Below are 15,709 nucleotides of genomic sequence, written 5' to 3' on the forward strand. Positions count from 1 at the left end.
TCACATCAGATTCAGGCACTCCTTGCCTCAGGAAAGAAATTGGCAGCAGAGCAAGGGAAACCTTCGAGTCCTGTTGGCAGCCGAGGGTGAAAATGGAAAAGCAAGAGTCAGCTGACTTTGAGAAGGGAAAAGACCCCTGTATCATCCAGGGAGTGAGCAGTGCAGAGCCCTGTGAAAGAAGAGTGCAGGAGAACCAGCCTGGGAGCAACACCAGCTCAGACGTGGAGCGCCATCACTTCAGGGACTTCTCCTACCAGGAGGCCAAGGCCCCCCGAGACGTTTGCAGCCAACTCCACCACCTTTGCCGCCAGTGGCTGAAGCCAGAAATGAACACGAAAGCTCAGATGCTGGACCTGGTGGTGCTAGAGAAGTTCCTGGCTGTCCTGCCCCCGGAGATGGAGAGCTGGGTCAGAGAATGTGGAGCGGAGACCAGTTCCCAGGCGGTGGCCCTGGCAGAAGGCTTCCTCCTGAACCAGGCAGAGGACAAAGAGCAGGTGAGAGCATTTCATCCTGACGGCTCCCAGGGAGTGGTGGTCTCAAAAAATACCCCCGCCCCATATCCCAACATTTTCTCTCTGTCAATCGTGATGTCTCCATCTCCGTCCCTCTCCTGCTTCCTCCAACTATCCCGAATATACATAGCGGGACTTCTTTAGGAGATCCCAAAGCACCCGAGGAGATTGTGATGGTCCAGGGAAGGAAGGGATTCTTCTTCCCCCAGCGACACAGTTGTCCTGGCAGAACCGGACTAGCAATCATAAATGCCACAATTTTTGCCCAAATCCATATGTGTTCACCAAGCTGCAGGGCTACGGAAGTAGAATAACTATAGAAGGGGACCTGAATGCAAATAGATGGCTGGTTGGTCACTGTGTGAACAGAGCACTGGACTAGATGGACCCTCGGTCTGATCCAGCATCAGGGCTCTTCTGATGTTCTTAATTCTGCCCTTGGCCCTTACCTGTCCCTTCAGTTTCTGGGCTCCTTGTTCCAGGTGCAGAAGATGTTGGCCCAAGAACCTACGGATTCCCCTGAGGCAAAGAAGGCTCCCTCGGATACCACGCAGGCGCCGCTGTTCAGGTGGACCTTCCAGGAGGGTGATAGAGATCCGATCTTACTGGGTAAGGATTAGCAGGGGATAATTCAACATGGAGGGTTGGGACAATGACCCTTTTCTCTAAGGTATTCCAAAAAAGGAAATTGTTTTTCGATACATTCACGTGTCAGTCCTGACCCTGGAAAAAGTGGAGAAAAGGGCAATTAAAATCATAGAATAGCAGAATTGGAAGGGGCCTATAAGGCCATCAAGTTCAAACCCCTGCTCAATGCAGGAATCCACCCTAAAGCATCCCTAACAGATGGTTGTCCAGCTGCCTCTTCAAGGCCTCGAGTGTGGGAGAGCCCACAACCTCCCTGGGTCACTAGTTCCATTGTCGTACTGCTCTAACAGTCAGGAAGTTTTTCCTGATGTCCAGGTGGAATCTGGCTTCCTGTAACTTGAGCCCGTTATTCCATGTCCTGCACTCTGGGAGGATCGAGAAGAGATCCTGGCCCTTCTCTGTGTGACAACCTTTTAAGTATTTGAAGAGTGCTCTCATGTCTCCCCTCAGTCTTCTCTTCTCCAGGCTAAACATGCCCAGTTCTTTCAGTCTCTCTTCATAAGGCTTTGTTTGCAGACCCCTGATAATAATAAGGGTGTGGAGGTCTTTGGGTGGGAATTGCCTTCTTAGCCGTAGACGCTCTATTGCCAGTGTCTAAAGTTTCCTTATAAGCAGGTGTGTAAGTCTCATAACATTGTTTAGTTTGGAAAAAGGGAGGCTGAGGGGAGACATGATAGAGGTATACAATATTATGCCCAGTGTGGAGAATGTGGACAGGGAGATATTTCCCTCCCTCTCTCAAAACTGTAGAACTCAGCGAGATCATCCCATGAAGTTGAGTGGTGGGTGATTGAGGACAGATAAAAGAAGGACTTCTTCACCCGGCACAGAGTTAAATTATGGCACTCACTACCACAAGATGTAGTGATGGCCACCAATTTGGATGGCTTTAAAACGGCGGTTGGATAAATCCCTGGAGGCAAAGGCGATCCATGGCTACTAGCCCTGATGGTTGTGTGCTACCTCCAGTATTCGAGGCAGTAAGCCTGTGTGTACCAGTTGCTGGGGAACATGGGAGGGAGGGTGCTGTTGCACCATATCCTGCTTTTTTGGTCCCTGGCCGATGGCTGGTTGGTCACTGTGTGAACAGAGCGCTGGACTAGATGGACCCTTGGTCTGATCCAGCATCAGGGCACACCTTATGTTCTTATGTCCATACACGGGTCTAACTAGAGCACATCATGTAACAGACTAAAATGCATAATGTTTATGAAGTATGAAATATCTTCCCACCTTCTTTGTCTTCCTCATAGGAAATGGAAAGACCTACAGAGAGAGTGAACTTGAGGATTCTTCTAGACTTTCTTCACGTTGTGGTGGAGTGGAAGCGGTTTCTGCGCAGCCAGGACAGGTAGGGGAGTCCTGGGTGCCTCTGTCCCCTGCACATCTCTTTGGTCCTGGAAGAAGCTGTTCCCTTTAGCCTTTGCTACTCTCCATGTTGGCTGCTAGGAAGGCCTTGAATGTCACTCATGAAGCTCTAGCATTCAGAAGGAGGACCTCACCATCGTGGTCTTCATGGATTGCAACATTATGTGTTAGGAGAACCTCAATTCTTCTTCTGCTTTCAGGGTCCGGTGACCTTTGAGGAGGTGTCTGTGCCTTTCTCGGAGGAGGAGTGGGCTCTGCTGGATCCAGGCCAAAGGACCCTGCACACGGAAGTCATGGAGGAGAACCGTGAGAACCTGGTTTCTCTGGGTAAGAAATAGGGCCCCTCTAGATAAGGCTTGTAATGTACTGCCTCTGATACTGGAGGCAGTAAGCCTGTGTGTACCAGTTGCTGGGGAACATGGGAGGGAGGGTGCTGTTTCACCATGTCCTGCCTTGTTGGTCCCTGGCCAATGGCTGGTTGGCCACTATGTGAACAGAATCCTGGACTAGATGGACCCTTGGTCTCACCCAGCAGGGCTCTTCTTATGTTCTTATGTATTAGCTCGTTATGACACAGTCTGTTAATTAAAATCTTGAAGGCACCATAATCTGCAGAGGTGCGGTTGATGGTCATGTGAAAAGAGGCGTGGCAAAGGCACAACAAAAACTCGCTGATGGATTGACGCCCTCACAGTCAGAGCAGCTAAAAATCCGTTTTAACTCAAAAAGTTGAATAAGAAAGATGGACATAGTTACAGCACAGTTAGGCCTTTGCTAGACCTACCTGAAAATCTGGGGGAGAGGAGGGGAGACCTCACGTTGTGAATAATGCAAGGTCTCACCCTCGTTTACACGCAAGGCATGAGGAGCCCTAGAAAAGAGGCGTCGCGCCCGCCATTTTTTATTTTCTTAAAGGGCCAGCTGCGCACAAGCGCTCATGCGCAAAAATAAGTTTTTTTTAAAAAAAAAATTGATTTCCTCATTCCCCTCACCCTACCCCCAATGGGCGCAGCTCCTGGCTCCGCGTGAGTGATTGCACGGAGCTGGGAAAAGCCGCGGAAACAGGCCACATGCTTGCGGTCTTGGGCTCAGCCGGAGACCGTGGGAAAAATTGGGCCCAAAGTCTAGGGCTGTATCTCGTGGGCCAGGGAGGGATGATCCCTCCCTGATCCCAGGATCCCCTGTTTGTCATCTGGATGCACAGGGACGATCCCAGGTATCAGCCCGGGATAACCACTGGTCTAGCTAATGCCTCTGTCCATAAACAGAATATGTAACTATTGGAGAATAGCTCATACGTTAGGAAAATTCTCCCCACCTTCACTTACGGCTGACACCAGGAAGGTAAACAGTCCTCCCACAGTTTATCTCTGCCAAATGTATGTTTTTTTCCTACCTGGTATCTTTCATTGAGAAACCAGCCTCGGGCAGTTAAGTCCGTCGAAGCCTTATCATAGATTCATAGAATAGTAGAATTGGAAGGGGCCTACAGGGCCATCAAGTCCAACCTCCTGCTCAGTGCAGGAATCCACCTTAAAACATCCCTGACAGATGGTTGTCCAGCTGCCTCTTGAGTGCCTCTAGTGTGGGAGAGCCCACCACCTCCCTAGGCCATTAGTTCCATAGTCATACTGCTCTAACAGTGAGGAAGTTTTTCCTGATATCCAGCCGGAATCTGGCTTCCTGTAACTTCAGCTCGTTATTCCGTGTCCTGCACTGTGGGAGGATCGAGGAGAGATCCTGGACCTCCTCTGTGTGACAACCTTTCAAGTACTTGAAGAGTGCTATCATGTCTCCTCTCAGTCTTCTCTTCTCAAGGCTAAACATGACGAAAGAGCATCTATGGTTTAGGAGGCAATTACCACCCAAAGAGAGCCAAGCCCTTGAAGAGGATAATGGCACACTTATTGAAGTTTAGAATTATAGAATCGTAGAACAGTAGAGCTGGAAGGGGCCTCTAAGGCCATTGAGTCCAGGAATCCACCTTAAAGCATCCCTGACAGATGTCTGTCCAGCTGCCTCTTGAGTGCCTCTAGTGTGGGAGAGCCCACCACCTCCCTAGGCCATTGGTTTCATTGTTGTACTGCTCGACAAAGTTCTGTGTCTCACACCAATTGTCAGTTCTTTTGATTATCAGAGGCTATGTAATGTATTTTGAAGGATTCTTCCTCTTAACTGCTCTGTTCATCAGTATAGCAATTTGAAAGGAAGTGGTCCCAATACTGATCCCTGTGGGACCCCACTATTTACTTCCTTCCAAAGCGCTTAGAGCACAATAAATTTTCTTCCTTTCTTTGAGCACCGGAGTTTGCCTTCTCCTTCATTGTTCGTTTATGGTGCCTTTCCCTCTACATCTGTGTTATAGTGGGATGTGCCAGAAGTAATGTCAGTTTTTCTGCCTTCTTTAAAAGGACTTCCTGTTCCCAGATCTGGCCTCAGTCCCAGGCAGGAAAAAAAGGAGGAAGAACCTTTTCTTGAGGCCTCCAAAGAAGAAGAGACACCAGCAGGTAGGTGCTTAAATCTGGAGGGACCTCTTGCCAGGTCTTTCATGCTCTGTGCTCTTCTGGCAGATATGTCTTCTGACTAAATGTCACCTACATGGCACCTGAGACATCACTCAGAGGAACCACCATAGAAATTAGGGTGAGGATCTTGCCACAACAGGTGAATGGGGTCGGTGACGTTCCTGCCTAACTTTTTAGGCTGTTAGAGATTAGAGGGTTCTGAAAGGCTGTTTTGGAAACTCTGAATATTTGTTATAGTCGGAAACTCCAGAAGTAATATCTCTATTCCTACTTTCTTTAAAAGACCTTCCTGTTCCCAGTTCTGGCCTCATCTCCTGGGAGTTAAAAAAAGAGGAAGTTCCATTTCCTGGTTCCTCCGAGGAAGGAGAATCATCAGCAGGTATGTCGTTTCCTGGCCACGTGGTCTCCTGGCAGATTTGTTTCTTGGGGCCTTGGAGGAAGGTCAGACATCAGTAGGTGTGCGATTTTATCTGATGGGACTCTTTGCCAGGTCGGTCAGACTCCGCCATTTCCTGGCTCCGTGGTCTCCTGGCAGATCTGTCTTCTGGCTAAATATCACCTACTTGGTACTTGAGACATCACTCAGAGATAATGTGATAGAGGTGGAAGGGGCCTCTAAGGCAATCGAGTCCAGAAATCCACCTTAAAGTATCCCTGACAGATGGCTGTTCAGCTGTCTCTTGAAGGCCTCTAATGTGGGTGGGCAGCCAGGATGATCAGGGGTCTGGAAACAAAGCCCTACGAAGAGAGACTGAAACAACTGGGCATGTTTAGCCTGGAGAAGAGAAGATTGAGGGGAGACATGAGAGCACTCTTCAAATACTTGAAAGGTTGTCACACAGAGGAGGGCCAGGTTCCCTTCTCGATCCTCCCAGAGTGCAGGACACAGAATAACGGGTTCAAGTTAAAGGAAGCCAGATTCCGGCTGAACATCAGGAAAAACTTCCTGACTGTTAGAGCAGTACAACAGGAGGCAGGTGGCAACTAGGAGGAGGGCTTTCTCTGCTGTGGCACCCCAGCTGTGGAATGAGCACCCCAGAAAGGTTCGCTTGGCGCCTACATTGTTTTCCTTTCGTCACCAGCTGAAGACCTTTTTATTTTCTCAGTATTTTAACACCTAATTTAACTTAAATTTAAACTCTGCTGTTTTAATTTCATATTTTAACCTATATCAATTTTTGCTGTGTGGTTTTATCCTGGTCGTGCTTTTTATATTGTATTTTGTATTTGTGTTTTTAAATTGTTGGTTGTTTTATTATGCTCTTCGTGGTTTTAATTTTTGTGAGGCACCCAGAGAGCTTCGGCTATTGGGTGTTATAGAAATGAAATAAATAAATAAATAAAATAAATAAATAAATACGACAATGGGAAACAGTTACCTAGGGAGGTTTTGTGGGAGAATGCACACTGGAGGCCTTCAAGAGGCAGCTGGACAAGCATCTGTCATGGATTCTTTAGGGTGGATTCCTGTATTGAGCAGGGGGTTGGACTCGATGGCCTTGTAGGCCCCTTCCAACTCTACGATTCTATGATTCTGTGACCTCCCTTGGCCATTGGTTCCATTGTTGTACTGCTCGACAATGTTCTATGTCTCACGCCAATTGTCAGTTCTGTTGATTATCAGAGGCTATTTAATGGATTTGGAAGGATTCTTCCTCCCAACTGCTCTGCTCATCCATATAGCAATTGAGTTTGTTCTCTTTTTCTTCTTTCAGCTGATGATGTGGAGAGCATTAAAAACGACGTTTACCAGAGAATAAAAGTTGAACAGGAAGAGCAGAGGGAAAACAGATCCAGTTTGCTTGAAGCGGCTGACTTCCAGGAATTCCCAATACCAGAAGAACTTTGTGAGGCAAAGAAAAGGGATACTGACAACGGGGAGAAACTGTGGAAACGCTCTGAGTGTGGAAAGAGTGTCAAGGAAGAGATAAACCCGATTGATTGTCGAAGGACTCCCTCAACGGGGGAAAGATTTCAGTGCCCGGAGTGTGAAAATCAATTCAGCCGCAGCTCAGACCTTCACTTGCATCAAAGCAGCCACGCAAGGGAGGAGTCCTGTAAATGCTCTGAGTGTGGGAAGGTTTTAGTCGTGAGCAGGAAACATAAGCTGCAGGAAGGAATCCACACAGGCAAGGAGCCCTATACATGCTTGGAGTGTGAGAAGGGTTTCACTCCGCGCTCAATCCTTAAAACCCATTCTTCCGGTCTGACCCTTGCTCCTGTGGCGACCCCCGCGACGGAAGGCGGCCGGCCTCCGTCTTCACAGAAACGGCACAGCAGCGTCGTATGGGACCACTTTGAGGTGGGAGCGGATCCCCGCTTTGCTGTCTGTCAGCATTGTAAGACAACTCTGAGCAGGGGTAGACCGCCAAGACACTCCACGACCAGCAGCATGCTCCAACATCTAAAGAGGCACCACAAGTCGGTCCTGCTCAGGGAAGGTGCGCCCAAGTCCCAGCCAACTGGTGGTGGAAGCAGAGGGAACCAGAAGGCTGGCGCTGTTGCAGCTGCTGCAGGCAATCCCACTCCCACCCACAAGAGGCTTCAACAGGCCACTGTGGACAACCCAGGGTGGGGGAACTATCGGGCCACGAGATGGAGGTTCCCAACGCCCGACCAGATCACCAACTGCATCGGTGAGATGGTGGCGTTGGACGACCAGCCCTTCAGCCTGGTGGAAAACGCAGGCTTCAAGAGGCTGATGGGTCTTGTGGTTCCGTACTACAGGCCGCCGTGCCGCACCACCTTTAGCAGGCGGGTGGTGCCCTCCCTGTACCAGGCATGCAGGGAGACAGTGCTGGATCGTCTGCGGCAGGCAGAGGCCCAGATGATGCACTTCACCTCGGACATTTGGTCCAGCAAAGGTGGAGCGCACGCTTACCTGTCCCTGACGGCTCACTGGTGGGCAGCCGCAGGGACGGAAGCGTCCAGTACTTCCGGGACTGGGGAGGAGGGCTATTGCTGGGCCTTCCTTCACGCTCAAGTTATGGACCTGTCCCACACGGCGGCCGAGATTACGGAGGCCATGAACCGCATGGTGGAGGGGTGGCTGGCCGGGCACCAGCTCACCCGCGGTTACATGGTCACGGACGGGGGAGACGACATGGCGAAGGCGGTGCGCGATGGCGGATTTGAGGGCGTCCGCTGCGTCGCGCACGTCTTCAACCTGATCGTCCGGGATGGCCTTGGAATGGGCAGCACCAAGGTCTGTCCCGGTGTCCGTAACCTTTTGGAGAGCTGTCGGAAGGTGGCCGGGCACTTCCACCGTAGCGTCAAGGCCAGTAGGTTGCTGCGGAAGAAGCAGGAGGAGTTGGGTCTCGCCCAACACGGGCTACTGCAGGACGTGTCGACACGCTGGAACTCCACCTACCTCATGCTCGAGCGTCTGGTGGAGCAACAGCATGCGGTCCATGAGATGTGCAGTGTCGGGGACATTGACATCCAGGCACCCCTGGGCAAGGAGCAGTGGGAGGCCATGGCCCAGCTGGTGGTGGTCCTCAAGCCGTTCCTTGAGGCCACCGAGACCCTGAGCACCAACACTGCTCTCCTCAGCCAGGTGATCCCTGTGGCCAGGCATCTCCAGAGGCAGATGGGCAAGTTTCTGGATGCCGGGCATCCTGTCAGCGGCAGGCGCTTCCTGCCAGATGTGCGGAAAGTGGTGACAAGGCTAAGGGCCGGCCTAGGACGGTGGGTGAAACCCCTATGCAAAGAGAAGGTGTACGTGCTGGCCACCATGTGTGACCCCCGGCTGAAGGGTGAGCTTTGTGGGGGGAACTCCAGGAAGGGGTGGCAGGAAATTCTGGTGGGGGAAGTCCAGGAGGCACGGGCGAAGAGGCTGGGGCCAACCGAGGCAGGGGAGGAGGAGGCCACCCCTTCACCTGCTCCTCACAGCAGCAGCAGCAGCCCTCCCAGCTGGGCCACAGACCAGGGGTTTTGGGCCGAGGCCTTGCAGGCGGTGGTTGGGGAGAGAGGCACCCAACCCGCCCTCCAGGATGACGACGATGCTATGTCTGTGCAGCGTTACCTGGCGGAACCCATAGAGGACTGCTCCGTCGACCCCCTGGCCTACTGGTCATCCCGTAGCCAGATTTGGCCGGACCTGGCGCGGGTGGCCAGAGATCGCCTCAGCTGCCCACCGACCAGCATTCCGAGCAAGAGGGTGTTCTCCATGGCGGGCGACGTGGTGACCCCCCTCCGCTCCTCCTTGGACGCTGAGCTAGTGGAGCAGCTGGTCTTTCTCAAAGTCAACCTGCCCCTGCTGGGATACCCCACCCTCGAGACCTCGGGGGAGTGACCGGCACACTCGCCCTATTCCCCCCACCCTCCTCACTTTGGCAGGCTTTTTCTCTCTTTTTCAGACAGGCAGGCTCTTATTTATTATTGTTATTGCTGTTGTTATTTACTATAACTTTGGCTGTGCTTTCAGTGCAGTAAGTGAAGGGAAGAACTCAAAGGGATCCTCCTCCTAGCCTCTTGGATTAAGCAGATGCTGTTGCACCTCTGGCCTAATCTATACCAGGCAGGATATGGCACTATGAAAGCGGTATATAGAATAGGGTGACCCTACGAAAAGGAGGACCGGGCTCCTGTAGCTTTAACAGTTGTATTGAAAAGGGAATTTCTGCAGGTGTCATTTGTAGATATGGAGAACCCGGGGAAATTCCCTCTTCGTCACAGCAGTTAAAGCTGCCCTCTTTTAGATCTGCTCACTCTAGTGTAGCTCCTGCAGATTTAACTATTGTGATGATGAAGGAATTTCAGTAGGTTCCCCATATATACAAATGACAGCTGCTGAAATTCCCTTTTCGATGCAGCTGTTAAAGATACAGGAGCCCTGTCCTCCTTTCCATGTGGTCACCCTAATCACATTAGAATACGTTCATAATATAAAGTTAGTTTGGCACGTTGCCATAGTGGCCTATGAAAGGATGCAGGCCGAAAGGCATCCGGCTTTGCAGAAAGAAATCTTTTTGCATCCTGTGGGACGTCTCTTCTTTGGATTCCTCGTTTTGGTTCAGTGCAGTGTCAACTCCGACAGTGATTCTCCTCCGAGCATTTTCTTTGCAACTCTCTGATCTGCCTCTCTGTATCCTGCCTTGGCTCAGGACATGGGCACGCCTCGCAGGGACGGTTTGTTGGCCGCCTCCGTGCCTACCTCTCCACCTCTGTGCCAGCCAGCCAGCCTACCAACTCTCCACTCACCTGGTGCTGGTGAGAAGTAGCTAGACTTGGTGGAACAATACCATGCGTCTACGGCACACTTGCTCCCGTGTGCCCTCGCCTGTAGCTGCCTGCCTTAGTTGCCTACCCGCCTCTGTGCCAGCCTGCCTGTCAACACTTTGCCCACCGCGGTTTTATCTGAACTTTGTTCTTTTAAATGTAATAAGTTTTTGTTCTGTTTTTCTTCTTTTTATCTATATGGTCACCGTTCCAAAATCTTTTGCTGGGGAGCGGTATATAAATATTGTAAATAAAATAAATAAAGTATTCTCGTTTGAGCAAAATGAAATAAATCTATGACTCAAAAATCATTTTTAAAGAAACACACCTAATTGTTGGAGTCCTGAACTTGCATTCCGTTCTTCGTTAAACATCATGTCAGCATCACATAAGAAATAAAACAACTCAGAAGTGTCCTACAAGTAAGACGTTTTACCCATTTTTAAGGAAAAGGAAGGAAAGGAACCTCTCGTGCAAAGCACTTGAGTCATTGCTGACTCCTAGAAGGACGCCTGCTTTCGCTGACGTTTTCTTGGCAGACTTTGTAGCGGGCTGGTTTGCCATTGCCTTCCCCAGTCGCAGTTACCCTTCCACCAGCTAGCTGGGTACTCATTTTACGGACCTCAGAAGGATGGAAGGCTGAGTCAACCTGAGCCGCCTGCCTGAGAACCAGCTTCCGCTGGGATCGAACTCAGGCCGTGAGGAGAATTTCAGCTGCAGTAACTGCTACTTACCACTCTGTGCCACACGAGGCTCTTTTAAGGAAAGCATAGTCCTAATTTTTTAAAAAATAAAAATGATTTGCTTGTTTTAAGATCTTTGTATTCAATGAACTTGCATTTTCTTGGGGTCACCTTGCTCTTTGGAAATTGAACAGGAATGCTTTCCTGGTGATCTAGGACCATACCAAAGGAAAATGTGCCACCTAGAAAACGCAAGTCCTGGCCCTCCTCTGTTTTTGAAGTGTGCTATCATGTCTCCCGTCACTCCTCTTCTCCAGGCTAAACATGCCCAGTTCTTTCAGTCTCTCTCAGTTTCCAGACCCCTGAACATCCATCTTGCCCTTCTCTGAACCCCCTCCAGCTTGTCTGCATCCTTCTTGAAGTGTGGTGCCCAGAACTGGACACAATACTCAAGATGAGGCTTGATCAGTGCCAAATAGACGGGAGCCTGTACCTTGCATGATTTGGAAGCTATACTTCTATTATGTATTATTCTATACTTCTAGAATGCAGCCCAAAATAGCATTTGCTTTTTTTGCAGCCACATCACACTGTTGGCTCATATTCAGCTTGTGATCTACAATTCCAAGATCCTTCTCGTTTGTAGTATTGCTGAGCCAACTATGGCAGCTTAAGAAACTGTTTTGCTTCACTTGTGATTCCCCAAGTTGGTTGAACAAAGGATTTCTGGCTTATTGTATTCGATGTGCTACAAGCACATTGAACACAATATTAGACCCTGAACCAATGGCCTTTCTTTGGTACAGGAGCTCTTTAGTTGGTAATGTAGCCCACACAGCCTTCATTTGTAAACCCACCCATGTACACACACATTGCAGAGAGGAGGAACAATATAAATGCTTTTAAAGGACCCAGTCAATCTAGAACATGTTCAGGATTTAACCATCAAAGGCAGACTTACCTGGGAATAAGTCTCACTGAACATGATGGAATTCACTTCTGATTCATAATTATTATTTACACAGGGAAGTGTAAACAGGCACCGGGAAGGGTGAAGCTATAGTGTGAGATGAGAGAGGAGAGATAGGCAGGAGCTTTGAAGGTCAACAGGAGAAGTTTATATTGGATTCTGGAGTGAATTGGGAGCCAATGAAGAGATTTCAGAAGCGGAGAATGTGCTGTGGAGCTAAGGAGCAATGTGGTGACGGCTGCAATACACACTTACCTGGGAGTAACCTCACTGGGTCTTACTTCTGAGTAGATATTCATAATAAGTGCCATGCTGGATCAGACGGAGGGTCCATCTAGTCCAGCACTCTGTTCACACAGGGGCCAACCAGCCATCGGCCAGGGACCAACAAAGCAGGATATTATTATTATTATTATTTATTTATATAGCACCATCGATGTACATGGTGCTGTACAGATAACACAGTAAATAGCAAGACCCTGCCGCACAGGCTTACAATCTAATAAAGTTGTAGTAAACAATAAGGAGGGAAAGAGAATGCAAACAGGCACAGGGAAGTGTAAACAGGCACCGGGAAGGGTGAAGCTAACAGTATAGAGTCAGAACAAGCTCAAAGTTTAAAAACTATAGGGGAAAGAAAAGTTTTTAGCTGTGTTTTGAAAGCTGTGATTGAGTTGGTAGTTCTCAGGTGTTCTGGAAGAGCATTCCAGGCATGAGGGGCAGCAGAGGAAAATGGACGAAGCCGAGCAAGGGAAGTAGAGACCCTTGGGCAGGCAAGAAGCATGGCATCAGAGGAGCGAAGAGCACGAGCGGGGCAATGGTGCAGTAACATCCTCCTACCCATGTTCCCCAGCAACCGGTGCACACAGGCTTACTGCCTTGAATACTGGAGGTAGCACACAACCATCAGGGCTAGTAGCCATGGATAGCCTCCTCCTCCAGGACTTTATCCAACCCTCTTTAAAAGCCATCCAAATGGGTGGCTAGTGAGTTCCATAATTTAACTATATGCAATGTGAAGGGCTTCCTTTTATCTGTCCTGAACCTCCCATCAATCAGCTTCATAGGATGAGCCCTAGTTCTAGTATTTTGAGAGAGGGAGAAAAATGTCTCCCTCTCCACATTCACCATACCATGCATGAGTTTGTACACCTCTATCATGTCTCCCCTTAGCCTCCTTTTTTCCAAGCTAAACAATCCCAGCTGCTGTAACCTTCCTGCATACTGATCCATAAGAGGACCTCTCCTCTTGTTCCATGACTGCTACGTTTGTTCAGGAATATTCAGTTCCGTGCTTTTGTGTCGGAGTCACGCCTGTGAACGGTGGATCCCTGATTTTTTGTGATTTAATCTTTTGAGGCAGATGAGCTCTGCGATTGGTCATGAGGATCCCTTTATTTCATGGATCCTGGTTTTACCCAGACCCCCTTGAAATTGTTCTAATGTCCCTCTGAAAGACTTTGAAAATATCCTGGCAATCACTCCCCTCAACCCACTCATTCATTACTTTTTCCTTTTACTTCCTGGTAGGAAACATCATGGATTAGAAGACCTACAGTGCAATCTTATGCATGTCTACTCAGAAGTAAGCACCACTGAGTGCAAAACAGCTTCCACTCAGAAAAGTGAATAGGGTGACCCTATGAAAAGGAGGACAGGGCTCCTGTATCTTTAACAGTTAGTTGTATTGAAGAGGGAATTTAAGCAAGTGTCATTTGTATATACGGAGAACCTGGTGAAATTTCGTATTCATCACATCAATTAAAGCTGCAGGTGCCCTGCCCTCGTTTAAATCTGATCACTCTAGTATAGCTCCTGCACTTTAACTGTTGTGATGAAGACAGAATTTCACCAGGTTCCCCATATATACAAATGACACCTGCTGAAATTCCCTTTTCTATGCAACTGTTAAAGATACAGGAGCCTTGTCCTCCTTTCCATATGGTCACCCTACGCACCGTAGATGTGTATAACGGCAGTATGACGTTGGCATTTTTTTAAAAAATCATCGCCTTTCCTAATTATGCCTAACATGGCATTTGCCCTTTTCACTTTCCCTGGGACTACTTAAATTGTGCGTGTTCTGAAGGGAGGCAAAAGAGAGGCCAGGAAACCCATGCTTTCATTTAGCCTGAGAGAAATGTATTCTGATGTATGTGTTTCATTTGATTGTGGGTTTTTGTCGGTAACATTTCTTCCTTTTCAGTATTTTGAAAATTGTAAACTGCCTTGGCAGAATGGCAAGATAGAAATGTATAAAAACTTCAACTGTTAGAGCAGTACAACAATGGAATCAGTTACCTAGGGAGGTCATGGTCTCTCCCACACTAGAGGCATTCAAGAGGCAACTGGACAACCATCTGTCAAGGATGCTTTAAGGCAGATTCCTGCATTGAGCAGGGGGTTGGACTCAATGGCCTTATAGGCCCCTTCCATCTCTACTATTCTATGATTCAATAATACAGTGGAGGTTCCAAACTATGAGAAGAACTTTGTATGCTGGAGGTCCCGAGCTATGAGAAGAACTTTGTGTGGCCAAGCAACAGGATCTATAAACACAGCTGGGAGGGAGGAGGGGAGTGGCTGAGGAGGCAGAGTTGGGCGGCTCACCAGCACACATGCAGGCCTCAGGCAAGTCCTGTGGGTTAGTGGGCAGGCAAGCGGGGGGGAGCAGCTGGGACGGAGAGTCCAATGGACTCCTAGTTGGCCTCAAGCTTGGCTTTTCCGGGCACCTGCAGAAAAGCATGGTGATGAGCAATAAAATATTTGTGTGCAGGTGATCCCTACAAGTCAAGCTAGTTAAAAATAGATAAAATATAAACAGTGGTTTGAAAGATTAAAACCACTGATTTGTAAATGGCCTGCAAAAAGGAAGGAGTGTTCTCCTAGGCATCAAGGAGGAACCAGGTGGGACTCTCTGAAATTTGCTGCAGTAGCCTGTGATGAAGGTAAATCACCTGGGATCCAAAGAGTGATACTTGGAGAGGGTGAGATGAATATTTCTTTACACAGGGATGCGCTGAGATGGGCCTTTAATGTTCAGAATGGTGTTCAATTTCCAAAGAACAATATGCCACCAAGAAAATACAAGTTCCCCAAATCCTGGTATTGACTGACAACAGATGTATTTTTTCATTTTGGACTTAGGAATCAGGTGTGCCTTTATTTCATCTTTTATTTCAAAATCTCAAGCAATCTCTACATGACTGTAAAATCTGATATAAGATCATAGACTGCATACAAAAATACAAAGTTGTAAGAAGCAAATCATTAAAAGCCCTCTTTTAAATCTGGTCACTCTAGTATAACTCCTGCAGCTTTAACTGTTGTGATGAAGGTGGAATTTCATCAGGTTCTCCATATATACAAATGACACCTGCTGAAATCCCCTTTTCTATGCAACTGTTATAAAGATACAGGAGCCCTGTCCTCCTTTTCATAGGGTCACCCTACGCCTGAGTTTTTATTTCTTCTGAGCTGCTTACGTGATGTTTCACAACAAATGGAATGCAAGCTCAACACTACCACAATTAAATATTTTTCCCAGCAATGATTTGAGAGTAACACAATTACTTCATATCCCCAAACAGGAATACTTCATTTCAAGTCACATCTCCATCTTATTCCACGGCTTCTATTTTCTTTGTTGGTTTAACCCTGGTGTGTTGTTCAATTCTATTCACTTTTTAGAACACTTCATGTGATCATCACCAATTCTGGCTGGACATCAGGAAAAACTTCTAGACTGTTAGAGCAGTACGACAACGGAACCAGTTACCTAGG

At 48.3% G+C, this 15,709-nt stretch overlaps 3 protein-coding genes across 3 annotated transcripts in view; 2 read left to right on the forward strand and 1 right to left on the reverse strand.

The window, feature by feature from the left end:
• LOC134396354 (zinc finger protein 883-like) overlaps positions 1-15,709 on the reverse strand; it is a 234,424-nt gene that overhangs the window by 73,549 nt on the left and 145,166 nt on the right. The window lies entirely within an intron of this gene.
• LOC134396268 (uncharacterized) overlaps positions 1-15,709 on the forward strand; it is an 853,762-nt gene that overhangs the window by 21,570 nt on the left and 816,483 nt on the right. The window lies entirely within an intron of this gene.
• Positions 2,465-15,709, forward strand: part of LOC134396322 (zinc finger protein 420-like) — a 412,724-nt gene continuing 399,479 nt past the window's right edge. The window contains exons 1-2 of the transcript XR_010025260.1: positions 2,465-2,511; positions 2,729-2,796. The gene's annotated coding sequence lies outside the window, so the exon portion shown is untranslated. Of the gene's footprint in view, positions 2,512-2,728 lie in introns of the transcript that reaches the window.

This window comes from Elgaria multicarinata, chromosome 3, assembly GCF_023053635.1.
Source record: "Elgaria multicarinata webbii isolate HBS135686 ecotype San Diego chromosome 3, rElgMul1.1.pri, whole genome shotgun sequence".
In the NCBI taxonomy this organism is placed as follows: domain Eukaryota; kingdom Metazoa; phylum Chordata; class Lepidosauria; order Squamata; family Anguidae; genus Elgaria; species Elgaria multicarinata.